This window comes from Corvus moneduloides, chromosome 6 (genome assembly GCF_009650955.1).
Source record: "Corvus moneduloides isolate bCorMon1 chromosome 6, bCorMon1.pri, whole genome shotgun sequence".
In the NCBI taxonomy this organism is placed as follows: Eukaryota; Metazoa; Chordata; class Aves; order Passeriformes; family Corvidae; genus Corvus; species Corvus moneduloides.
In genome coordinates, this window is record NC_045481.1 from 44,727,656 (window position 1) to 44,755,396 (window position 27,741).

General features: G+C 43.0%; 1 protein-coding gene across 10 annotated transcripts in view; it reads right to left on the bottom strand.

Annotated features, from left to right (window-relative positions):
* PPP6R3 (protein phosphatase 6 regulatory subunit 3) overlaps positions 1-12,304 on the bottom strand; it is a 52,596-nt gene extending 40,292 nt beyond the window's left edge. For 7 of the 10 annotated variants that reach the window (XM_032110771.1, XM_032110772.1, XM_032110775.1 and 4 more), the window contains exon 1: positions 12,178-12,296. The gene's annotated coding sequence lies outside the window, so the exon portion shown is untranslated. Of the gene's footprint in view, positions 1-12,177 lie in introns of all 10 variants that reach the window. The other 3 variants (XR_004240593.1, XM_032110777.1, XM_032110773.1) reach the window with 2 other exon arrangements.
* Between the last annotated feature and the right edge of the window lie 15,437 nt (positions 12,305-27,741).

A 27,741-nucleotide genomic window follows, 5' to 3' on the forward strand; every position in this document is an offset into this window, starting at 1 on the left:
AAGTAAACAAGTTTCCTGGACTCAGTTCACTTGACTGAAGTTTTCTAGGTTATTGTTTCTGCATTTTAAAAGTGTATCTATATTCCTGAGCAGAGCTCCAAAACGGGAGAGAACATCACTTCCTCAATTATGTCACATGGAAATAATGAAGAAGCCTGCTTAGCTTAATGCACTTTCAAAAGAGTTCACACATTCTTAAGATCCACAGATTTCAATTGCTAGTAGAACTATCTAAATGAAAACCACTATTACCCCCCTTACAAGGATGTCTTTGTTATTTCTCTACCCTGCTTTCTGTTTGAAAACTTCAGTCTAAATACCATTGTCTAGCACCAGAACAGGTGGCTTCTGAATTCAATACAGTAGGATTACATAGTAAATTAGAGACACCAGTGTAATCAAAATTAGCAAGATACTTAGAGTGCATGTATCATAGATACCCTATGAAGGGTGTACCACCAGAACCCTGCTCTGGTCAATCAGGACTTTTATCAGTCCACCTCAGAATCTGCAAGAATAGAGAAACTGGTCTAAACAATGACTTCCACTTAGTGGTACAGATGATTTATTGGCTCAGACTGTTCCTCTCTGCAGCACAGATTAGGTATTGCATCATGAAAAAAGGGAAAAGTCCCCGCCCCGCCCCCTCCCCCCCCTCAAACCCACAGGAGTTCTTTCCATAAAATAATATTTAAAAAAAGGAATCACCTGACTGGATAAGGTTCAAGTCTATTTAAATCTGACTTTCCTACATCCAGGGATGGCTTACATTCAGCAAGAGTTCAGCCAGGTTAATACGGTCCTGTCATGAAGAAGTATCACATGGAAGTCAAAACCTTAGACCTGAAGGTAACATGCAAAAGCAGGATGAAGTATTGTCATGTGTATGTACGTATTACATTCAAACACAGAACTACGAAGACTCATCATCACAACTAGGACCACATCCATGTTCATGTTTATCTGATATACCCAGAATACAAAGCAAGGCACAACCACCCAGGGTAGGATCCACCTTCACAGGAAAAATTCTTGGACTTGTTCTGGCCCAGAGAGGTGACAGAAGTAAACTCTGTTTTAAGTATTACCTAACAAACTTTGTTTACACATTTTTACATCAGAGAAATTAACCACTATGTGACCAGTTGCCACAAAGAGGACTAAACTAATTTTATTAATGCTGCATGAACTGGGCCATGTCGGTTTCTAAAACCATTCTCATGCATCTCTATTGGCCCAAACACTGAAACTACACAAGTGCCTCTACTGATAGAAACCAATGCAACATTTGTGCATCCTGGTAAAAAAGTGCAAGAACTGCAAGCTGCTGAATAGTGCTGCTCTTACAGTAATTCACTGCATGCATTAACTTATATAACTTACTATATCTGAAATAAAGTTGTTACATAAGCTTGACAAAACCACTAGCAGAACACCAGCATCTCCTCTGGAACAATAAGGGTCTGGACTACAATTAATAAAGGGAAGCACAGAGCATGGTATGGGTTAGTCCTGTCACCTCTCCGGGCCAGAACAAGTCCAAGAATTTTTATGCAACATACATGCAACAGCTGAAGAACAAAATAGTAGATTTTTTTCCCTTCTTGCACTGGCTTACTGGCCCAGAAAGACCCCCCAGTGAAATTACAGTCTAGCAATATAAAGCTGTTTAATGTTATATTTAGGCAGAGCACTATGAAACTGTAATTAAAGACTCAGCATTGTTCCTTACCACAACTCTTCAAATGTCAGGTAAGAAAAATCAAAGTAATGTGCACTCCTTAGAACACTCGTGTCTTACACAATCAGAAACATCTTTTTCCAAAAACTTTTAAGTAACTCCTTGGACAGATGGTTCTCAAACAAACTTGACCTGGAAGTGTTGTCCACAACCATCTATTTGGTAGTGGTGAGAGCTGAAGGGCCAAGACATTGCTGCATCTGAACTAGTCTAGAATTCTCACTTGTTAACTAATTAAGTTTACAGAAAAATCTTCATGATAACCAAGGCAATTTTTAAACACTAAGAAGCATCTCAAGTCAGGACTTACTTAAACTTTGAATGCTTTGGCTGTCAGTTCCCAACACCTTGCTTAGAGGATACATTTGTATGCTGAAATGTCACCATCCACACTCAGAATGAGGATAAGGATTGAAATTCCTCACGCTCTCTCACAGGAGTGCTTTCGGATGCTAAATCAGCTTATGTAAAGCAGCTCAGTACTACCCCTTGCTGTGCAGTCTCCCTCTGTTGGCTCCCCAACACTGATGAAACTTCTGCCAAGACATTTCCAAATGAAAAAAACTACTCCAAAAGTGGCAAATGCAGGACGAAGAAGGGGAAAGAGGTTTTTCTGCCATGTCTATGGGCTGAAACAGCTCAAAGAGTCTGTCAATCACCAGGGCCAGTGCAGCCAAGGAAGAAGGAACACCCCATTAGGGACAGAGCAATCAGGATTTGACTCTTTTGCCTTTGCCCTAAATTATATCACCTCAAGCCTGCTCAGGATTGCAGAGTAGAAGTTCTCCTGAATCAGATAAATGGGTAATGTTGAATTTGGACAATTCAACATCAGTTCTACTGTTGCCTCAACCAGCTGATAATTTACAAGTGTAAATGAGTCCTGAATTCCTGTACTACTAATTTGGAAATGCAAAAAAACCCCAGTAATACTGACTCATTGCTTTAGCAGTAAACTTAACCTTTTCTGTTTGAACATTTTAGAAACAACTACTGCAACTTAAAGACACAGCTTCAAGTTGAAAGGCATGAATTTCACCAGAGGTTTCTTTTATAAGCATGTGTTCTGTTCACTGCACTAGTTCAAAGAGAGCATGGACTTGAATTTTTTTTTCTCAAGTTCATCCTCCTATTCGCCTTGTGGATTAGACCTTGAAAGTTGGACACAAATCAGATTTTGAGGCACATGAAAAATACATGGAGGTAAAAGAAAGCTACTTCAGCAACTTCTAACCAGGACACCAGTGCTCCTTCTGTATAGACAGTGCATTCATGTCTGTTATTTGCTTTCTTTTTTTCATGCAAAATCCCAGTCTTGTTAAAAAAATACTTAAAGACCATTTACAGTTCAGAATGGAAGTCAGCAGCTTGTAGGAGCACATCAATGTTTTGCCTCCTGAAGTTCCACTCAGCTACAGCTGCTGCCAGAACTGGACCATATTCTTGCATTAAGGTAGCAACATCAAAATTAAAGCCAAAGCAGTTTGTAACTTCTTGCTTAACTCTTCACTTTCATTAAAGGTTTCTGGGACCTGTTGTTCAGGTAACACGAATTTTCACTGCAAGTTACGTGAACTACACTAGTTAAAGGCTGTGGGCAAGAGTATCTTCCTAGTTTTCCTCATACTAAGCTTTACAAAACAATTGAAATAAGTTTTGACAGCTGCAAGTTCTCAAGCTCTTTTAATTAGGATATCAAGAAATGCTATCGTATCCTGAAAAAGCTGACAGAACTATTCAACCCACCCTACACACATACAGAAGCGAAATATTCCCCTAATGACAGTATCATAAACATGTTTTGCTTTTCAAAATGAAAGTTAGAATCCCTAACACTCTTCAAAGTGTTCAGAGCCAACATCATGAAATGAAAAGTAGAAGACATTTCTTCTTCTAATCTTTAATTTAAGGCAGTTAAAACATCTTTTATTTTGATTTGCTCTTGGGGAAATACTACTATTTACCAAAGAGCTTAAGTCCCACCTATATTTTTTTTCTAGAATCCCAGTATTTTCAAGTTTAACAATACAATCCCTAGGACAAAAGTAGAAAAGTTCTTCCAGTGCCAAGCAAGAGAAATAAAACACAGAAGCAGCACCTAGATACAAGGGGAGTGATGCTACTTTAGCATATTCACTTCTCTAGATTTTGGTATCTGCATTTAGCAAAATGCTTTAGTGCCACTTGGCATCTTCCCCAGCCTAGTGCCCATCTTACAGCTTTATTTGAGCCTTTAACCAACCAAGAACACTCTCCTTTCCTTCAAAAAACATACCTCTACATATTCAGGGAAAATAGTCTATACAACAATTTCCCCACCTCCGCAGATAACCTGAGGATGAAGGCAAGTACTTAGAAAGGAAAAATATTTTAATATATATGAAATGTCAATTAAGTACTTGATGCCAAACAGTCAGATTAACTTATCACTCAAAGACTAAGACAGCTGAATAGTGACTCAATATCCTCCTCCTGTAATATAGAATGCTATGAAGACAACAGTCCAAGGTTACCTAAACAACGAGCATTAAAGAAGCATGACCAGCTTTACTTTTCTGAGAAACTCATCCTAGAAAACTAAGAAAATACTGCTTTGAATGGGAAGATTCCACCAATTCTCACCTATGTAAGTTTAATGAATTACTATCATTTTTATTTAGGTGCATGCAAAAATATGTTCTAGAAAAGAAATTAGAAAACGAGCAAAATCACAAAATTTAAGTGCAAAAAGCCTTCCCAGTGAAGTCTGAAGTGGCTATTAAGCTAATGCTATCTTTCTTTCCCATTCCCCAGTCCCCCAGGCAATTTACATTCTGGAGACTCCAGTATTGTGAGTTTTGCCATGCTGTGCTTTTACAAACCATACACAGAGAGGAATTACACGACATATTTTCAGGCACAGGTGACACTGGTGTCTCAACTGAACAGAAGTAATGCTTTGATCATGGAACTCTTCTATTTTGCTGGACAATACCACAAAAACCAAGACCGCCTAACAGAATAAGCCATCTTCTTCCAAGTGCAACACTCACCCTAGTTTAAGGAAAAAAAAGCTGAGGTTCCATAAAAAAAAAATGCCAAACCAACTATTTTCTCTGTTATCTTCAAAATAATATTTTTTAAATTCTACTTCAATGCTTCTCTCTGGAGCATCAGAAGAGTACATTTGTTGGACTGCCTTTCAGAATTCTGCCGCAGTTGCAAGTGGCAACTATGGAGCAAGTCTGTCTCAAAGATTTAGCAGCAGTTCTTAATAATACTGTTTCCAAAAGGTGATTAGTCTAAATTTTGACACTGAATGATCATCAGCTGTGCAATACCATAAGTACACTAGTATGTACTTGCAAACAGAGTTTAAAAAAGCTGTTCAAGCAATGTGCCATAGTTAAGGGACACAGTGTCCTTTTGAAATGATCCTTCAACTGGCTGTTTTCTTTTTCATTTTCTTTGTGCCCTTTCAAGAGAAGGCTACCACACAGTAACTCACCACAATACTTTCCGCATCCATTCCTTCCTACAACTTCTTTCTCTTAATACCAATGTATCTGCCAACAGTTTTCTCTCGCTGCAAGAAGAGCCTCAACTCTCACCAAGTGTTATTTTACTAACTAGGAATTACTAAACACACACTGTTAAAACTAATCCAAATGCAAGACTGAAAACAGCACCGATAGGTTATAGTTACAGAAAACTACAGTGATACTTCTGTATCTACACCTACTCAAGGGATTTCAAGCATAAAGTTTCAAAGAAACCAAGCTACTTAAAATGCAAGCTCAGAATTTAATATGGTATTTATTACAGCATTACATGATAAAGCCCTAAAGAGAAATACCCCGCTGAGCTGAAGACTTAGAAATCAATTTACTTAAGACCTGAACTTAAGTCTTCCATCCTTTTCAGTAACATTTAGGGCTCCACACAGACCTTTGTCAAGACAGTCTTATTACCATTCCAAAAAGTCAAGTTACTACTATGCCAAGTGGCACAGAAATTAACTTAGTTTGAAATGCCTTAAAGTCTAAAACAAGACTTCTTAGGTGGTTTTGCTCAATGTTCACTACCTACAATAATTTTTTTTAACAATTATAGAGATTTGGATAACCTATAATCCTTTCTTATGATGATGAGATCAGTACCATATTACAAATTTTTATTGTCTCAATAAATAATTTCATTCCTGGCTGCATGGGGCTACAACTTCAACATGGGAGGAAAAAAAACAACCCCAGTGCATTCTGATCTCCAGCCTTATGGCTAGAATTGCAAGTTAAACTGATGACTTCTGAAGCACAGAGGAGAGGAAGACTGGACCAGTGCATTTCAAAGGAAACAATCTTGTACAAGTATTAACATCATTGCTTTCTGTTATGCCCTAAAAGGCATCCAGTTTCCCATAGTGAAAAACACCTGCAGGTGTTTCCTATATGAAATAAATAAATAAATACATACGTACATAAACCCCATGGGTTTTCCAGACTTTGAATCTTTCTTCACAGACACCCTCATACATAAAAGATTCAGAATTATTCTTGTCTGCCTTCAATATCCTATCTCTCCAATTCCAAGCTGGGCAACTAAATTCCCTAGTCAATAACCAAGGCATTAGGGATTAATTTATATTTATAACTTGCATTTTTGCAAATTATAAATTTGCATTTTTGAAGAAGAGCATCCAAGCCAAGTGTAGCTGGTACTCAGATCAGCTATGTTAAAGTTCTTTGGTTTTTGTTCTCAAGTAATACTTAAGTACAGCAGGAGGGCATATTGTAACAGGCAGTCACAGGAAAAAAAAGTGCTCATCTATGACTGAAGTCATATTAAGACAACTGCACCTGGCACAACTACTGAGTAATTAAAGCAATCAAGCATTAATGGGTTGAAAAGAATAAAGTCGCAAGTTCAGTCTTCAATCACATATTACTTGTATCAGAAAAATTTGTAAACTTGTATTGTGACTCTAGAAGAGAGCCTTTGCCCTTACAGTACAGGCAAGCAGCCTGAAAAAACAGTTTTTTATGTTGATCATTAAGAAATGCAGACCTCTCATTAATGTTACCTTTACCATCTCCTTTATCAAACAAATTTCACTAAATGCAATGTTCAGTGAACAATTCTTTGCTATTTAGATGTGGCTTAAAGCTGTAACAAAGAGCCCATCATCAGCATGAAGTACACACAGAGAAGGATCCTCTGATGAATGCTTGCTAGTCACAGCCAAGAGGAAGAACTGGTATTTCATAGCCAGCTCACTGTACCTTCTACAGCTGCCCCTCAGAGACAGGAAAAAACACGTACATGCCCTTACCCCATAGAGCTGCCATGAGCAGTGACAACCTCCTTCTTTGTAATAGTCAGAAAGAACAGAGGAAGACAAACATGGCCAATAGGAACAAAACCCCTGTGCTGTTGCAACTTCTAGGTGCACTTCCATCTGGACTGACCAACAATGAAATGGATGTTGGGTTCCTAGAGAAAGGAGCTGCTTACATCAGTAGGAACCCCCCTATCTAAAAGTGGGTCTGTTCGTGCCCCACCACAGCTTTTAGCTGTCTCTAAACTTTCCATCCTTTTCCAAGAAGTTTGGTAACAACAGCTAAAGTTGTCAAATGTAACCTACTACTTTTTATTTTCTAGAAGACTTAGCTTTCAGTTACATGGACCTCCAGCAAGACCGTCAAGACAGTAGCAGAAGAAATAACATGAATTCAAATTCTGTAGTTCAAACCAGACCTAAACTTTGCAGCTGAACTCTTAAGATTGGGGACTGGTCAAAGTAGTAGGTACATGGTAAGCAGGAACAGAATATGGAGAGCCCCACTTCCGCATATCACAGAAAGAAAGAGATTTTTCATCAATACCTAACCTATGATTTTTTTAATAAAACTTGCAGTAATTGAAAAAACCAACCAAATAAAAAAAACACCTTCCCCCCCCCCCCCCCCCCCCCCAAGTATATTGGAAACACAAGACTTGGTTTCCACTATGCTTACACAAAAAAGCAAACAGCATTGTATTTTCACCATTTCTATGAGAATCACTAATTGTATAAGCACTCTGCTACAAAGATGCAAAAATCCACCCTGTGGAGGCAGCAGCTTATATTCCTTTCACAATGCAAACGGTACTGAAATAATATCAACTTGTAGTGAGGCAAGCCTTGAGAAATACCCATTGTTTTCTGCTCTAACACAAAAGCTCAAACCAGTTACAGTACAATGGAAAATACAGTCATACCTGCACTAGCATTGCCTACAGCCACTGCATAAAGCACTACCTGAAGCTTTTAATCTATCAATTAGGTTACTCCCACAAGAGAGAAATGTGCAACACACAATTGAGGATTAGGGTCTTAGGCTTTGCTCTTCTAAAGGAGCATCATGTACATTTACAGAACAGGTTGGGAAATAATGGGATTCACTTCAAAAACCCACAGCAGAAGTTAAATTTGTACAACAAAATCTTATTTTATATACTGGTATCCGGTTACAAATCCTGCCAAATAGTCACTTAAGAAGGGAACTCACCCACTGCATAACAGGGCTGGGAGGCCAGGGATTCACTTTTGTAATTAACAATCAGAATGCTTTTAGTACTGAAACAGCTCTTCTAGAACGTATTAAATAAACTCAGAAACTACTTTTTACTAAAGTATTTGACATTTCCATCCTCCATCCCAACTATGCTTTGTTACCAAACTGGAAATGCCATGGCCATTTCTCAAGCCTCACCCAGGACAGGCCTGAGCATCATAAAAAGGCATTAAGAGATTTCTTCACGTTTAAAAGCATCTTTGTGGCACAGGTGACAACAGGCGGCCTATGGTGTTCCAGTGCTCATTTTCAAGAAGGCCCAATGGACACAGGCCAGAGACCACTAGGCCATGTACTACCACCTCCTTACAGATGCACAACTTAAACTGCATAAATGTTTGGAATCATCTCATTCAAAATGAAATAGGATAAAGTTTTAAGAATGTTCCAAGGAAAATAATCAATCCCCAAATCTCGCCACTCGGCAGTTTCTGCTAGTGCACATATACATTTTTTTACCCTCCTCTTCTACTCCCCTTCCCTTCATTGATCAAATCCCCACTATGCACTTCCTAGGCACTCCTAGCCATTCTGCCAACATGCCTAACAACATAAATCTCCCCCCCAGTGGAGTGTGTTACAGCTTCACTGGTCTATAAGGTTGTATGCCGAAGTGCTTTTGGTATTCTTTTCCACAGCTGGCATGCAACACATCCCACAGATTTGTTATTGAGCATTTCAAGTTTAAGAGGAAAAGATACCTCCATTTAACAGGATTAAGAGATGACTATATGAACTAATGGCAAGAAGAAAGAAAAGTCTAAGGGTTAGGTGGGAACTTTTTCACCTATTCCAAATCACATATACCATTTCAAACGTGCTTCTTGACATGTTATGGAAGCTATTAAATAATCAAGGGTCACGAAAAGTCTCGTATTTCAGACCAACAATTTTTTTGCCAATAGTGTGTGAAGAGCTATTCCATAAACAGGCAAGCTTAAACCACGTCTTCCCAATCTTTTCAGTCTATCCCATTTCCTGAGAAGTGTCCCAAACTAGCTATAAAGCTACATATAATATCCAAGAGTAGAAAAATATTTTATTTCAGTTGCTTAGTAGCATATAGTTTCTAAAACAGATGCTGGCACCCTGACACACTACAGAAACAATTAAACATGCTATGCAGAGCTTTCAACATGATGTTCACATTCTCTGTGTATCTTGTCCTTGATCTTTTAAGGCTTGCTTCCCACCCTGAAAATACCAGGATCACTAGTTTCTCAAGTTCTTTGCTCGCTTCCTCCAACTTACCAAAATAAGAAGACACAAGCAAGATATTATTTCTCATTTACCTGTACTTGTTTTATTGTTGTGAAAAGTTTTGACAAAAATAACAGCTCTACATCCTGCTCTTATGATAACCCTATCAGACATCTGGTCTTCTAGAATTTGGACTTCAGATATTAACTTGAGATAACACAGTATTCCTAAACCTGGCATATGAGATAGTAGAATACACAGCAAGCTTAAGGATCACAGGTGAAGGTACTACTACAAAAGACTAATCTAGAGGGCAGACAATGTGCTTAGGCCATCCTACCTTACCACAGAAACAGATCACTATGCTCATACCAGCACCTCTTCTGCCCAAGCACAAAATCCATGGCTTCCATCAGAGCTTCCAAAGGCCATAAATTAACTCAGTTACCCGAGAAAAGTGAATACAAAAGTCTCCCACCTACAAAGATGTTGTGTAGTATGCTGAAACACTGAAGCTAAAAAACAGCTTATTGCAATATAGTTACAAAGAGCAATCTTTAACTGTGGAGCTAAGTACATGCTTCAAAGCTTTTTAAGTACTTGGACAAAACAGGACACTAATGGACAGAAAGGAGAGTGGCCCAAACAATTCTTCAACACATTTCTCCCTTCTGACTGTCCCAATCCCATACTGGTTGGTTTTGAGCCAGCTCTTTAGCATTTCACAGTACATGCATGCCAAGCTAAAGCTGAGTAAATAAGCAAAGATGTTGAGCCATAACAACAGAGCTCACTCTCTAAACATCTGCCAATACTAAAGCCACATACACAAATTTCTGCTCTAATACTGCTAAATTCAGGTTCCATTCTATTAATTCACTTGAATTTCATTGCTAGAACACGATCTATACACAGGCTATAGCATCACCTCCTGTAAGTGCAAGACAGAAGCACTCTGACGGAAAAAGTCACTTTTGCTCTTCACCAACTCAGCAGAAGTGAGCAGTCTGCAGGCAGTATTGTGAAGAGACACATAAACTACCCAATAGCTTTAATTCCATAAGGGAATAACGGCTAATTGATTTGTATTTTTAAAAAAATCCAAAGCTGTGATGCTTACAGCAATTTACATACAAATCTAAGTTGCTTGTAAAGAAGCTGTAATGCACTACCCTACTTAAAGGCATTCCTGTTAAACAGGCTGCTTGTCCGGAATTTCTAAACTACAACTTTCACTTAACTCAGTGTTTTCCTTGTTCACTGTAAACAGACCTCATCAACAGAGCTTCTGGCCAAAACAGTAACTCCAAGTAGTTTTAGAAAATAAATTCCTTTAGTTACTCAATAGAGTGCAGGATTCAATACCTATGAATTCTGCTTTTCACACGGAAAGCAAATAAATGTTCAAATAAAATCATAATGGACAAAATATTTAATTTAAATGAACCTAAACAAGCACTTAAAAATACAAATTGTCAAGAAAAACATGCAGACTGGATATCACTTTTGCATGACATCTCATTAACAATTTACACATTGAAAGATAATTCTGCAGTGTTCTTTTCTATTTGTAAAATAAAAAAACACTTGCAAGCTTCACTTAGTCCATGCCTTGCTACTGAAACATAAATAAAACAGAGTTAAGTAATCAGAGTCTTATTAGAATGTCTGTTGCACTGGAAATAGATCATGCAGTTCAAATAACTGCAGCAATCTTTCTGGAACACTGAAAAATAGATAATTCCCATCTTTCAGCATTCCAGAAAAAAAAATCACACAGGTATTTGTGCAATCCAAAGACACACTGCATTGTTAAGAGTACCTTTAGACTCACTCCACTGAAGGACATTTTAAACCTAAGTAATACCACCAGCAGTAAAATAATCTTTCATTTTTAAGTTGTCAACATCTCAAAGAATCCCTTCCAAAAGCTATCCACCTACTCCTAAGTTCTTCTCTCCACTCTTCCACTCAGAACACTTTTTTAAAATAGCAACACACCCATTCAAAGTATCCCACTGTTCTGACTTAAGTAACATTTATGCTGACAGAAATGATCTTTAGCCTCAATTGCACTTATGTCATACAAGATAGTCTCATATGACACTAAATAGACTAAAACACTAATTTCCTCTTACACTTTGGAAAGTTCTTAGCAACCAGTACAAAACAAAACCAGAAAAACTGGCAGGTTCTAAGTGAGATTTTGCCAAACGTATTTAACAGCAGTTAAAGCTTACCCAAACAGTGCTACGCTCCTAAAACACCGTAATTCAAAGAAGTTGCCGTGCTAAAAAATCCAAAACAACCCAACCGTCCCATCGGAGAACCCCGCGCGGGACCCAGGGGCAGAAGGGGCGGCGGGCAGGGCGGGCTCCGAGGCGCGGCCCGGCCTCCCCGCCGCGCCCAGGCCCCCGCGCCCCGCAGCCGCGCCTCGGGCGCTCCGTGTCCCGCGCTGCGGGTGCGAGAGGCCGCGCACGGCCGGCCCCGGCAGGCCCGGCCCGGTGCCGCCCGAGCAGCGCCCGGAGCCCCCGCACGGCGGTGAGCGGGCGCCAGGCCCGCGCCGCCGCGGAGGAGCCGCCACCGGGACGCTGCTCCGCTGGAAGCGGCGGAGGGGAGATCGCGGCGCCGTCCCGGCCGTACCTCGGCAGCGCGTCCCCCGCCACAGGCTCCAGGTGCCTCCACTCAGGCGGGAAAGCCTCCGCTCGCCACCATCACCGACGCTCCAAGATGGCGGACATGGCAGCTCCGGCGAGCCCTCCTCTGCCTCCGCCCACCTGCCAATCACTTCGCCCCGGCACCGCCCTCCGCCCCGGTTCGCGCCTTCCTATTGGGCGCTGTGCGGAGCTCGGCCTCTCACTGGCCGCCTGGCCAATGTCAGTCACTCGGCTACGCGCCTCCGACAGGGTGGGACGCGCATGGGGGCGGGCTCTCGGCTTCTCGTTGGCCAGTCAGCGCATGGGGCGGGTGTACCTCGATTCCCACCTTCCCGGCCTAGCAACAAGGTAACGTCACGCTGACAGGCGTCTCCTTTGACCAATAGAGAAGGCAGATTCCTTTTAAAAATAAACCCGTTCTGTCCAATCCGGAGCCGAGGTTCTCAGAGGCCGCGGCGGGGGGGCGGGAGCCAGCGGTGCCGTCCGTCCCGCAGCTTCACCCGCCGCGCCTCGCCATTGGCCAGTGCACAGGGCCACGCCCCCGGGGCGCGCGCGGGCGCCAAACTGCCTGACAACAGGGCGGCGGCGCGCGGAGGGGCACCGGGGGGGTGGGAGGGGGGGTGAGGTGGGTCCGGTGGCAGAGTGCCCGCCTGGGGTGCGCGAGGTAGCGGGATCGGTGCCCGCCTTCTCCACTAGCGGGTCTTGCCTTTTTCTGAGCCTGCCTCCGTGCAGGTGCCCGTGCATGTACCCAGCGCTCTTAAGATCCGGCAGTGTGTGTTTTATAAAACCATAGGATCATTAAGGTTGTCAATGACCTTTAAGGTCGTCAAGTCCAGCCGTCAACCAGCAACATCACCTTGCTTACCACTAAACCATGTCCCCAGGTTCCACCTGCAGTCCTCAAAACTGCCTTTTGAACGTTTTTAGGGATGTTGATTCCACCACTTCCCTGGGAAGCCTGTTCTAATTCATGACAATTTTTTCAGTGAAGACATTTTTCCTAATATCCAATCTAAACCTCTCCTGACGCATCTTCAGGCCATGTCCTCCTATCCTGTCACTTGTTAGCTGGGAGAGGAGGCCAACCCCCACCTGGTTACAGCCTCCTTTCAGGCAGTTGTGGAGAGTGATCCGGTCTCCCCTGAGCCTCCTTCTCTCCATGTTAAACACCCCCAGTTCCCTCAGCTGCTCCTCACCAGACTTGTGCTCCAGACCCTTCCCCAGCTCCACTGCCCTTCTCTGGACACACTCCAGCACCTCAGTGTCTTTCCTGTAGTGAGGGGCCCAGAACTGGACACAGCACTCAAGGGGTGGCCTGACCAGTGCCCAGTACAGGGGGGCAATCACCGCCCTGGTCCTGTGGCCACGCTATTCCCGATACAGCCCGAAGTGCTCCGGAATGACCGTGTGTGAGATCCAGGGCGGGTGCTGTGCCTCAGCCTTGGCAAAGCTCCCTGGCTGTCACCTGCGGAGCTGTGGGCTGTGGCTGCTGCACTGCAGCCCCGCTTGGCTGAGCACGTCGGGCAAGGGCCTCTGCTGGAAAGCTCAAGTGACACAGCTGAACAGCCCCACAGCTGGCACAGGACACCCACGGTGCATGTTGAGCGCCCTGTGTCTTAAAGGCATGAACAAGTTCTGGCCAGACAGGATGCTTTTGGCTTTCCCTCACAAAGCCTCCTGAATCACCTCTGCCCAAAAAGGTGGTGACCCCTCCGGCTGCAGCCCCTTGGCCTCTCAGGGCAGCCTCATTGGCTTCAGAATGTCACTGTCAGGATGATATCCATGTCCCTGCAGACCATGCCACCGTGGTCAGCAGCACATCGCCTGTGGGCAGCAGGTTACCATCAGGTACCTGCCTTGCCTGGTGTCCACAGGTTTTGTCTGGTTTTGGTGGGCTTTTGCCTAGCTTCAATGGGATTTTGTCAGGTTTCAATGTGGTTTTGACCAGTTTCCTGTTAAGAGGGCACGGGCTGATTAAGGCAAGGACTCATTAATTCATTTATTTACAATGGGCAAAGAAACAACAGAGCTGAAATGATAGTTTAGCATTAGGGTAGTTCTTGCGGAACCTTCATGTAGAGGACATGAAAACTGAAGGGTGGCACTGTATTTATTTCATGTACTCAAGGGAGAGGAAAACAATATATTTCTTTAACTTCATTATGAATCAGCAGTCTAGGATAAAGCAACTCCACTGTGAATAATGTATCTTCACGTCTTTCACATGCTCATCTGACAAAGTTAAGCTCAGTACAGCTGTACTTACATCTTACTGAAAATCAATCAGCAGGTCTGCTCCCATTAAGACAAAGTAGTGATATTACAAAGAGACATAAATATTGAGGGTGCTGCTGGAGAAAGTAGCATCTTTTTCAGGAGAGAAACAATGATCCAAGCTAGAAATGGGTTCAAATCTTGGTCTACAAAAACAAGGTGCTAATGGGAGCCTGTCTCTACGTAAAACATCTTGGGGTTTGGACAAAGGGACAGTATAATAAGTAAAGCTGTTTGCTTACCTTTCTGTGTGGGTCCTTTTCAGATCAGAGGGACTCCACATCTTTTCCTTCACAATGTTCAAGAATTTCTTGAGTTCTGTTGAAGAATTTCAAAATAGGATACAGGCTGCTTGGGGTTTCTCTACAGAAAAATAGGTTAAGACACTTGCTTCTAAGCAAAAGGTAGCTGTTAGATTTACAATAGCTGCAAACAGGCTAACATGGCCTGGCCTTTGTGCTTTGTCCGGGAATTCTTGCCAGCTGCTCAGGTGCTTGGTTTCATAATGCTTATTGCATAAAAAGTGGGCCACAGTGTCAGCTTTCTTTGTGTTCCTATGTCTTTCCTACCAGTTAACTAAGCTTTGGCTCCTGTGCTCTCTGTCGGCATTACTGGTTCTCCCAAAGATTGAGTTGCAGTGCACATTAACCTATTAAGAGCTATCCTTGTGCTTGTTCCCCTTCAGTATATGATGGCACATCCCTGTTTCACAAAACCTCGGAACAGAAGCCCTCCCCAAGCTCTGAGCCTGGTGGGCTGCTTCTGTTAAAAGGAGCTTGTTGGCTGCCAGTGCAAACACATGATCATCTTGTTCTGCCTGAGTAAGTTGGTGGAGCTGCAGCAATTATGGATCCATGTGATCTTAATGTGTCACAAACACACGGTAAAAACTCAGCAGCATGAAATGTATTTGCTGAGATCTACTTCACAGATTTACACAGATCTCTGAGTGTCAGCCTGGTTTTTGCTCTTTTTCATGCAAGCAGATTTATTTAGTGAAATGTACCAAAGGAAAAAAAAAAAGTTTATCCTCAAAACGATCAACATGAAATGGGACATTGTTTCTTTATTCATTATTTCAGCTGGTGGACAGTCCAGAAAGCTCTTTAGAATGTATTTGTTCCACTTTTATTTTAGCTGTCTTCTTTTTGTTTTCTTTCCTTTCACTGTGTCTGTTTTTTTGTGGGGTGGTTTTGTTTATGTCATGCCACTTGCAAGTTCCAGCATTGAGCACCTGCACTACCTACAACAAATGGAGATTTTACAATATAAACTGTGTAGGGGCAGTTCTGGTTGTGTTGTCAATGACAGTCTGTAGGAAAGACACTTGAAATTGTGAGCAGAGAGTTAACAGGAAAGAATGGATCTAAAGAATGGATAGATGAGTGTACCATGTTAAATGGCATCCCCAGGACAAGCAGGTATCCTGTTAAAAGGATAATGAGATTAGAAAATACGTATATATATATACATATAAATATAATATAGCAAGCACCAGAAGGGGTATCTGGAGAGGGGATTAATAGCTTGAGTGTAGAACAGCTACAACAGTAAAATATTTAGGTACCTGGTATAGTTCCTGTAAATATTAAGTGTCCTCACAAATAACTAAGTGTTAAATTGTGCCGCTGTGGACACATCCTGTATCTTGAGCAAATGTGCCCTGGCAGCAAGAGATGCATCTTAGCTCAGAAGAGGTAGGATAATATTTGCACTGGCACATATCTGGTTTTCAAGGGTTCTATCACCACCATGACAATTCCAGAAAAGTCTGGGACTTCATAGGCCCTGTTTTTATCTTAGAGATTTCCTGTCAATATATTTCTAAATCTTGATTTTGTGAAATTATTTTTTAAAACTACATCTGTCCAGATGAAACTACCATTACCGTATAAGTTGCTAATACCAGGGCACTACTACCTCAAGGCAGAAACACTTCACGTCCACAAGGAAGATCTCAAAACACTACTGAACAGCTGGGGGAAATGAGGAGGTTACGTGGCTTGCCCAACATCACACAGTACGCTGAACCAGAGGCAAAAGAGTGAAATCCCTGTCCTTTATCCCTGGAACTTACGTGCAAATCTGAAGATCTCGACACCATTCCTGTGCCTGTGATTACAGGCAAATCAGAAACAAAAACCTAGCCTGCTTCAGGTGACTGTAGTATTTTGTTGCTGGCAGGGAAACTCCAACTTTTAGGCAACGGACCTGAAGCTTGATGGCGTTTTAGTAAATGAGTTCTGGCTAGTGTTTCAAGTGTCAGTATCTTAACTTGGCGATGGCTGCTGCCTGTGGCACTTTGAGAGAGAGCACTTCTGATGGATTCCTCTACTCCCTCATGGAAGCCATTTCCTCAGCATAAAGTGATAGGCAAATAAAAAAGTTACAAATAATCAGCCTGCTCATCACTGTCACCCCACCAAAGAATGCTGAGCGTGTTTCCTCAGTGTGCACCATTAACCCCTCAGCCATCGCTATGCTCCCTTCAGAAGCTGGTGGGCTCTGGTGGCCTCCCTGCAGGTGCCAGGGGAAGCATTTCCTAGGGCTTGCTGTGACTCCCCAGCTCTGCCACACCTTGGACAACAAACTTGTCTTCCCAAGCAGTGGCACAGCCTGCCAAGCCAGCTTGTCCCGTGGCTCTGCAATTGCTGGATGTGACAGCCGAGAAGAGCAGGCAGGACTGTAGCCTTTCAGCAGCATTTCACCATTAGCTGCTGCTGCTCTTACGGAGCCATAATGTCAGACTATGAGCACGTGAAATGTGTTTCTGCTTCAGCTCTGCCAAGACGACCACAATCCTGTCCCTACCAAATGTTGTCTTCCCTTTGTCCCTCCAAGGCAGCTGAGGGACCCTATGAGGGGTTATTCATTTCCAGTTTACCCACCTTGCAGACTTGGGTTTCCCACAGGCACAGGGAAGCACCAGTGCCTGCAAGGCAATGGGAGTACCTGCACACAGATCTGGAGCTGAACCTCCCCACTGGTGATATCTGGCTGTTCAATCAACTCAGGCATAAAATGAAGTCATAGCCTAACCTCTTTTAATCTGTTTGAGGTTCACTCTTCAAAGCACTGACAAGTTACATGTAGGAAACAGACAAAGTGGGACAATTGGGTGCCTTGCACCAGAGTCCCCATCTCTGTTAACACTGAATGAGTATTTGTAGAGTAAGGGCAGCCAAGACAAAAACACCTCTGGTTTAAACATAGCTCTTAGAAAATCCATTGTTCCTCTTATAGTTCAGAAGAGAATAAAGCCTATTAAAGAATTTTAATGATTTAATGTTTAGCTCAACGGAGGCACAGAGGGAATTTTTGGCAACAACCCATTTTGCTTTCACTTGAGTGCTTTGGCCATGCCCCTTCCATTTCCATGGGAGGGCTTATATCAATACTGGTCATCCTTTTCTCCCACCTGCCCAGCACTAGCAATCATGTCATATCACCTGGAGCAACAAGTAGACAGAACTTGTTAGCTTTGGTGACCTGCCAGCAAAGTGCACAGTGTGTGCCCAGCATGCAGGTGTGGGAGCCTGCTGGATGGCTGCACAGAAAAGCTGTCCTGAGTAACCAACCCCATCCCTCTTGGGATGGATCCTCTCTCTTTCTGAGAGGATGCTGAAGGCTGGCAAGGTGTGCCAGCAGTACGGGCAAAGCACCAATTTCTTCCCATCCATTCTCCAAAAGAGCAGAGGAAGCAGTGATGTACTGGTAAGGGCATGGTCAAAAGGCAATTTGACATAATTTGTTGGAAACTCCATATAGTTTATTACATGGGGAAATGGGTGCAGAAATGGAAGCCTAATGATCCTAAACATTAGGTCCTGGTGCTACCACTGTCCCCATATATATGCAGTGTGGTTTCCCTTGAGCCTTTGGGTTACTTTGTCCAGATAAAAGGGTTGGAGGCTTACAGTTTATCTCCCATCCAAACATAACACTTAGGAATCATGGGGAACAGGGGAAGACCTGGTTACATCAATTATTAACATCAGAAGCAAATTACGCTCTAGTAATAAAACAGGTTGTGTACTGTAAGCAGAAGAAATAATGTATAGTTTCCAACAAGCATCTGAGGCTAAAACCCAAGTCTAGGGATAAAGGTGAGCAGAACTTAATTTAATATCCATTAAACAAAATACACTTGCAGCACCCAGTTCAGGTACAGAGAAGTTGCCTTTGATGACTGGTGTACAGCACTGCTCATCCTTCTCCAGTCCTAACTGGCCTGACAGGAGCCTGGCAACACATTCCCACCTCAGGAGTAATCTGGTGATTATAGGTACATTTGAGAGGTGCAGGTTGACATTTCCATGGCAAAAGAAGGGAATGGGAGCTACACCACAGTCTCATTAAGCTGTTGTATAAAAGGAACACCCATCTCCATTTCTTTCCCCTCTGGCTGTGCTTCAGAAGAAAACATACCCAAAGACTCTTGAGTTGTGAAAGAGTACAGTACCCGGGAAGTAGGCCTAGGATTTGGAATGCTGACTGAACTGAACTCCCTGGGGACTCAGGCCAAATATTACACAGCTTCTGCACCATGATTCAGATGTCACCTGTTTGGCCCTCTCAGAGCCCTCCCAGGGATTTTTTAATACCTTAAAGTTTACAGAGCAGCTGAGCAGGAGGATTGCAGGATTGCAATTTTAGACTTCAGTGTCTTAATCCTATTTCAAGCAATTAAATGCTTTTGATATAGATACTAGTATGACTGAGGAGAAAAGAGAGAAGCAAGCTGCTACACAAGTAGTTGAATACAGATCCGGGGAGAGAGAGTGTTCATTTTTCTTTGGCTTCATTAGATGTGCACTGGGTACTGGTTTTGTTACGTAGTTACCTATTAAAAAAATGTAACACTGTTCAGCAGCAGTGCTAATTACCAGCATAACCACATGACCACTCTGGTCTAATGATAGTCCTAAACCCATGTTATCTTTTAATAGCTAAACCGATTAAACTAGCACTGAGGAAAAACAAGTTAGAGAATTTACCTTCATGGTACTTCTCCTAGGAAAATTAAGGTGCTTTTCAAGCGTGCAAAGTGCATATATTGTGTCATTTCCCAACTGGCCATGATACAGCTGCCTAGTAACTACTGAGTTTCTGTGAAATGGTAGCAGGGGACCAAAAGAGATGATAGAAACAGGCTGGATTACCCAGGCAAACTTGTGAAAGTCATTTAATCAGGTGCATGTCATAAGCAGCAGTTGCAGGTTATTTTTGCTTTAAGCTTTTCCTTTCTCTTCTCTTTCTTCCCCTTCAACTCCACCACAGAAAAGGGTGTGTCATTCCCCCAAACTGATGAAGATGAAAACTGGTACATAGTTTAAGTACTGCAACTTTGAAATACAGACCCAAACTCTTGGTTTTAACCTATTGTTCCACCGGGTAGGAAGAAGCAAAGGAAGACATTTCCCTGTCTCAGTGCCGGAAAGGACCACTATGATCAGTTGGTCCATCATTTGAGAACTAAAATGACTGAATGAGCAAAGAAAAAACAAGGTGGAGAAATTACCTTCTCAGTACTTCAAGGAAAATGAAGATGCTTTATCTCGGTCCCATCCTCTTCCTATCTGTCCTGACCTGCTGCCCTCATGGTATGGAACATGTATGCAAAGATGAGGAGTGCCTATCAAAGGGATTAGGCTCCAAAAAATCTAAGTGACTGCAATTAACTCTGCAGGCAGTTCCCATCTCTAAGATAGGAAACGCCTTGCAGAGACCTCATGACCCACTTGGCAATGCTATTTAACCCTTTTTAAATGAGGAAAGTGGCACAGGCACACTAAGGATGCCATATCCAGGCTGAACAGAGCTTGAGCTAACTCTAGGATTGGTTAAGACAGATGCCACAATGCAAGGGTAGTTCTCCAGGCCCTGCTTGAGACCAAGTATCTCCAAACTCAATAGATCTCACTAAGGACTTGACTGTAGCAAATATGTAACATGCCCTCAGTCCCCCTCCAAGTCTGGATTTTAGGCAGCTGATTTAATTCCTTATGTTTGAGGATTCCAACTGACAGCTTCTCTCCAAAGAATAATTTCACTGTTGGTGTAAAAGAAATAAGACATGAATGAATAAGAGTTTTTAAACTGTGCTTGGAACAACCCTTACCAGAGAGCTCTGAAGAGTACCTGGTAACTTTTCTGTGATATCCCAAAACAGATAAACCCCACACCCATATGTTTTCCGCAGCATTCAAAATATTTCAGAAGTTTCTCATTAAAGCTTTTAAAAACCTATGAAAGTTAAGAAATATTCTGTTTTCTGAACAAATTATACAAAGTAATGAGTCCATTGTTTTTTCCTACCTGAAAGATGTTTTGCATTACAGTGAGTCCACTAGCTTTCATCCTTTGGGGATAATGTGGAGTCAGGAGTGATCATTATATTTGCTGCTTTTATGTCTATCAGAATTTGTCCTCAATTTTATTCTTTTCTGAATAAATTAGAGGCTATAAATACTGAATTACTCTAACCTGACCTGGCTGAAGAAATCCACCTAATTTCCTGTATCTCATCTCCTTCTTATCCTATCTGTCCTGACCTTCTTGCCCCCATAGCATGGGATTAGATTCCTGAAAAGCGTAGGTGACTGCAATTAACTCTTCACGTAATTTCACCATCTGAGGTAGGGAATGCCTTGCAGAGACCACCTGACCTGCTTCAGTGAAGCTGTGCAAACTTCTCATGTTAAGACAGACACAGGAACACTGAGGATCCCAACCTCAGAGGTATTTGAAAGTGTCCGTCTTCCAAGGACTCACAAAGGCATCAACAGGAGTTAGTACTTATCCTTGAGAGTCTAGGCCTAAATAATGTGCATAAGGCTGCTGACAAAAACCTGGAACACCTGTCCAAGCCTTGCACATGGGTAATAAGAGAAATTCTGCTTTTATTGGGTATTTTTATTTCAATTTTTTCTTTCTCATTAGCCCCTCCTCTTATGTGATTGTATATACGTTTATGCAGGTAAAAATATGTTTTTTAATTAGTCGTAATTAAAATCACTGTATGGTGTGTTAGAAGAGCTGTGTGTGTACTTGGAGGATTTCTGTCAGGCTTCTAAGGCTCATTCCTTGCTGTATTACTTGGCTTTGTTTGTGCATTGATGTAGCGTCGATTTTCAAATCGCCCCCCGAGGCAGAAATAGGTGACCTACTTTTCAGCCCTGGACATCTGCTAATGTAGCCGTCCCTCCCTCTGTCGTTTAACCCCTTCTTTCCTCCTTCCCTTTCTGCAGAGCACGTGGTGTCTCCCAGCCCTTCCAGGGACCTGTGGCTGTCCCGCAGACTCCTTTAGGACCGTGGGGACTGCTCTGCAGCAACAGGCAGATAATCTAGGAGGCACAGCTGTAGCAGGACTGCACACACGGCATCAAAGAGGGTTGGAGTTCTGCCTCTGTGCTACAGAATGTCATGTCAATAGCATCCCAAAAGCCATCCACGCCCAGGTACCAGCGGAAAAGTCCCAGGACACCTCACCTCCTTCTCACAGCCACCCAACCACTTCAGGGCTTACCAAAAGTTATAGCATGTTATGATCTCTCCATTCAGAATTTTCCCTTTGACAGAGGCAGTGCTTCCTCCCAGAGGCCTCCTCTGTTATCACTGTTCTTATGAAGCAGATATTGGGTGTTGCCTTGCAATCTGCTTCAACAGCTGTTTGTGCTGTCCTGGCTAGACCTTTCCTTGCCCTGTCTTAGGAACTTTCAGCTAGAGGCAGTAGGGGTGTTTGCTTGCTCTGTGGCTTTTTAAGGCAGTGCCAGTTGCATGCTTTGGCTCTGGATGGTAGATGGTAATCTGCAAGGTTGTCCAGGTTCTGGCCTTGCTGGACCACAGCATTTGCAGATTTGCAGGTCAATAGTGACAAAGGATGTGAAAAAGACTGTGCTACTTAATGCCTTCTTTGCCTCAGTCTTTAATAGCAAGACCAGTTGCTCTCCAGGTACCCAACCCTCTGAGCTGGAAGACAGAGATGGGGAGCAAAACAAAACCTCATAATCCAGGAGAAAATGGTCAGTGACCTGCTACACATCTAGACGTACACATGTCTATAGGATCCACCCAAGGGCACCGAGGGAGCTGGTGGAAGAGTTTTCCAAGCCACTTCCAATTATTTGTCGGCTGTCCTGGTGAACCAGGGAGGTCCCAGCTGACTGAAGTCAGCAATTATAATGCCCATCTACAGGAAGGGTTGGAAGGAGGATCCCAGGAACTACAGACCTGTCCTGACCTTGCTGCCAGGGAAGGTCACAGAGCAGATTGTCTTGAGTGCCAGCATGTGGCACATACTGGACAACCAGGGGATCAGGCCCAGCCAGGATGGGTTTGGGAAAGGCATCTGCTGCTTGACCAACCTGATCTCCTTCTATGACCAGGTGACCCACTTAGTGGATGAGGGAAAGGCTATAGATGTTGTCTGCCTGGACTTTAGTAAAGCCTTTGACAGTGTTTTCCACAGCATTGTCCTGGAGAAACTGGGTGCTCAAGGCTTGGCTGTATGCACTCTTTGCTCAGTAGAAAATTTGCTGGATGGCTGGGCCCAGACCTGGTGGTGCCTGGAGTTAAATCCAGATGGTGGCTGTTCAGAGGTGGTGTTCCCCAAGGCTCACTGTTGGGGCCAGTCCCGTTTAATGTCTTTATCAATGAGCCAGATGAGGGGATCATGTACCCTCAGTCAGTCCACAGATGACACCAAGCTGGGTGGGAGCATTGATCTCCTAGAAGGTAGGAAGGCTCTGCAGAGGAATCTGGACAGGCTGGATGGATGGGACAAAGCCAATGGTATGAGGTTCAAAGTGAAGTGTCAGGTCCTGCCCTTGGGTCATAATAAACCCATGTAATGCTACAGGCTGGGGGAAAAGTGGCTGAAAAGCTGTCAGGTAGAAAAGCACCTGGGGGTGCTGGTTGACAGCAGCTGAGCATGAGCCAGCAGTGCTCAGGTGGCCAAGAAGGCCAATGACATCCTGGCAGGACTACAGAAAGGATCTGTGTTTCTGTGTTTGGCACTGGTGAGGTCACCCCTTGAATCCTGAGTTCAGTTCTGGGCCCCTCATTCCAAGAAAAACATTGAGGTGCTGGAGTGAGTCCAGAGAAGGGCAACAGAGCTGGAGAGGCATCTGGAACACAAGTCTTACGAGGAGCAGCTGAGGGGGATGGGGTTGTTCAGACTGGAGAAAAGGAGGCTCAGGGGCATCATATCAATCTAGAGAGATTGTCACAAGGTGGGAGTTGATGTCTTCTCCCAAGTAACAGGACAAGAGGAAATTGCTTCAAGTTGCAACAGGGAAGGTTTAGGCTGAATGTTGGGAAAAATTTCTTCACTGAAAGAGTTGTCAGGCATTGGAACAAGCTGCCCAGGCAAGTGCTGGAATCGCCATCCCTAGAAGTGGTCAGAAGGCATGTGGATGCAGCAATTTGGGATAAGGTTTAGTTGTGAGCACAGTGGTTCTCTGCTAATGGTTAGAGTCTGTTACGCGTAGGTCATTTCCAGCCTTAATGGTTCTATGATTCTAAGAGTGCAGTGTTGCCAGGTGATTTTTGTACTGTGGCCAAGAGCAGCTTCTAACATGTGGTACCCAGGACTTTTGACTGGTTTTGCAATGCAAATATATTTCCAGTTTGGTTAGTATATGCACTGGCTTTATTGACTATACATGTCTCCCTTCTGGCAAACAGCAGGTGGCATGTTTTGATCAAGAATATAATTGCTCTGTCTCACACTCTGGGGGGCAGGGGGAGATGCACAGTGATTGGAAAAAAATAATGCAGTAGAGATGCCCTTTCACTAATTTTTCATCTTAACTTAAAGCTGCCACCAAAAAGATCCATTTAAGCCTGTGGCATGGAGCAAAGCTCAAAGAAGCGACAGTACAGAAGTGATGAACAGGGGAATAAATCTAAGTTTTCTATATGGGAAGTCTGGCTTGGGATATATGTAGGGGTTGATTTCAATTCGACAGAGTCAAGGATAGTTAGTTAATTCCTCAGGATTCCCAAGCACACGTAGAAATTATAAATCTGTATCTAGAGAGATATAATACACATAGCAATTTTTTATATATAACCTCCAAAAAGGGACAGTACAGAAGTGAGGGACAGGGAAGAAAATGTGTATATATATGTGTATAGACAGATAGCTATCTATTTTCAACAACACCAAAAGGCTCAGTTGTCAGAACTTTTCAACACCAAGCCAGAGAGGCAATGGCTGGATGTCCTTCTTTTTAGAAGTAAACAGCAAAACGCTCTCTTCTAGCCCAAAGGACCGGGACGTCTGTGGGCAGGTTGGGCACTGGCATATTTCTTGTTAGAGACAAGCAAAACAGTCTACATGAGAGAAATTATTTCTACCTGCTGTCGCACAGCACTCAGTCAGCAAACAGAAGTAGCTCCAAGTGTCTGCACTTACTCTGTGGTAGGCAAGAAGAAAAGAGGAAAATACGGACATGCTGATGATTCCCTTTACTGCACTGCTTCTTCCTGGTGATGCTAAATCATCCCTATGCCCTTGACACATGCAGGTGTCTCTGCAAACAAGTGCTGTAAGGACATTCTCTCTCTTTTTTTCTCCCCCCCCAAAAGATCATTTGTTGCCTCTGGGCATTTACCTTTTCCAGATTCTCATCTCAGGATTTCCATACCTTCCATGTTTCCCTCCGTAGAAGAAAATGAGGGGATAGATAGATTGATTAACTTGTTCGGAAAACCTGCGTAAGTCTCATGATATTAATGCTGAAATCAGGCACCAAACAAACTGTTGCCTAGCAGAGATGATGCTTCCACCAGCAAAAAAGGGGGTTTACTGTTACAGATTTTCTAGGGCTGAGAAAAATTAGCAGTAGCAGCAAAATACTTATTGCCATGTAAATATTTCCATAGTAGGGCTTTATTATATTTAAAAAATCTCACTTTTAGGAAAGCTACACCCACCATCAGTGTTTCCTCTGTGAAATCGAATGCAGGGGTGGAGAGAGACTGGGTTAATTCCCCCTTGAAAAGGGAAGCTCTGGAGCTGTGTTTCCTTTGGGAAATGAAGTTTGGTGAGCAACTGTTCAGAGCAGATGACTGTGCCACCTTGTGGCTTTGCTTAGTACTAAGCTCTAAAGTATTTATGTGTATTTTAACATGGATATCTCCCCATAAGTGTCAGACGTGACCAGGACAACCAGGGCAGTGATTGTCCCCCTGTATTGGGTACTGGGGAGGCTGCATATAAATTGACAGGTTCCAAAAACCAGAAGTGGTTGACATGAAAATGTGCGGGTAGAACATGCCACTCCAGTTTAGGAAAAAGGAAATCACTAATCCATCTTTAAAGATGTAATTCAAAGTGTTTGAAACAACCTCAAATGACCCAGAACATATGAAGGAAGTGAAAATTCCTTTGAAAATTACTGTCATTTACTGTTCTAGCCAGAAGAAAAAATAACCTTTTAGCAAATTTGGAAGAAAAGATACTGTTCCTTTGACATCTGCCCTTTCCCTTTTTTTTTGTGAGCAAGCTAAAAAGCCATCCTATGCCTCTTCAGGTCTTTCTTCCCCAACCTTAACTGCAGTCACAGCAATGAAATCCAATTGTCTGTTGTAAGACTGAGGAGGTTTTGTCCCTACACCTGCTACTGTGTTTACAAGGCCTAATCTCTGAGAAGTACTTCTGGAACAAAATTGAAGATGGGATTCTAAACGTTTCCTTGTTGACTGCATCTCTAGAAATCCAGCAGGATCTGGAAATAAACTAGACTCTTCAGGTGCTCAATTCACAAAATCCTTAGTTCTAGATGGAAGCAAAACACCAACTTAGAAAATGAGACAAAATACAGTATCTTTCACAAGGCCCAATTTAGGACAGGATGCACATATTCCTCAATCTCATTCATCATCAATTCCTAATTTTTCAGGTCTGGTCCTCCAAGCAAGTAAAGGCAAGTGGGCTGCCATTCAGCCTAGCTTTCAGTTTAAATGTGCTACTTCATCCTGTACAGATACAGCAGTCAGCTTCCTACATTTTAGATTCTCAAACTTCAAACTTCCCTGAACCGTGTTTAATTCTTCCTGAGTTTGTTCACATACAGCATTCATCCCCCAGGTAACACTGTTCCCCAGGAACTGGGTGTAACAAACAGGTCCTCTGACCACTTGCTTACCTTGCCTAACTTCAGACTTCAGTATTTCACGGATACACCAGCCACATCTGCAGAGGAAAGGGGTAAGAATGAGGACTAAAACCCATGAAATACTCACATACCTGCCAGCCTGCCAGGATTCCTTATTAATTTTCCTGTAAGGGTTAGGCTTAATATTCAGGTTGAGAAATGTAAAACACCGGGGCTTCAGTTTATTGCTGGGTCCTGTAGCATATCAGGAGTTAACAAAAAAGACTGGGAACTGCATGGGAAGCACCTTTTTTTGGTGCTTGCTTTTTTTTTTTTTTTTGGGGGGGGGGGTTTAGGTTTTTTTGGTTTTTTTTTTTTTGGTTAAGATCAGTTCTCAGCATTTAAGTAAGTATAAGACCAGGGAAACGAAAGTTTTGAGAGACCAGATGCTTGCCACTATCAGCCAGCACTCTTCCTCGCTCCAGGATCCTACCGAATCAAGCAATAGGTTTCACATTTCAGTCTCGAAACCTTATCATTTCCCTGGATTTATAGGCAAAGGATGGGCAGCTGCTGTGCAAGGGAAGCCGAGGGCACCTGTCCTGGTCCCAGCCCAGATCAGTGAGAGGGGGCATAGCCAAGACCCAAATTCCACCTTAAGTCATAGCCAGGGATGGGGAAAAGGGACTTTTCCCTCACTTCTAAGAATAAAGGGTTTCTTTTCCAGTCAGGGAAAAGTGTGGCAGGCAGAGGGAAGCCTTCCACCATTGGTTGTCACTATCTCAGGCTTGGCGAGCATTGTGCATGTAAATCACCCTCTCTTTGTACACTTTTGTACACTTTTGTTACTGGTATTGTTGCTGTCTTGGTGGGAGCACTGAATTGTACCATTTCCAAACAAGGACAGCACCTCAGTTCATGAGCTCTCACCTACCTGAGCATTTCTGTCTACTCTGGATCCAGGGAATCTAACTACTGAACACTTGCCACTCTATTGTTCCCAGTACCTGGGCTTTTGGTACAACAACCTACAATAGGAAAGAGAAGCTAAGGAGGTTGACCCTTCCCAATGCTGCAGGCATTGGATAGTGTGGGAATTGTCAAACTTTTGAAGCCTGATGCCCAAATTCTATTCTCCTTTTTAGTGACTGCCTATGTACAATGCCTACAGT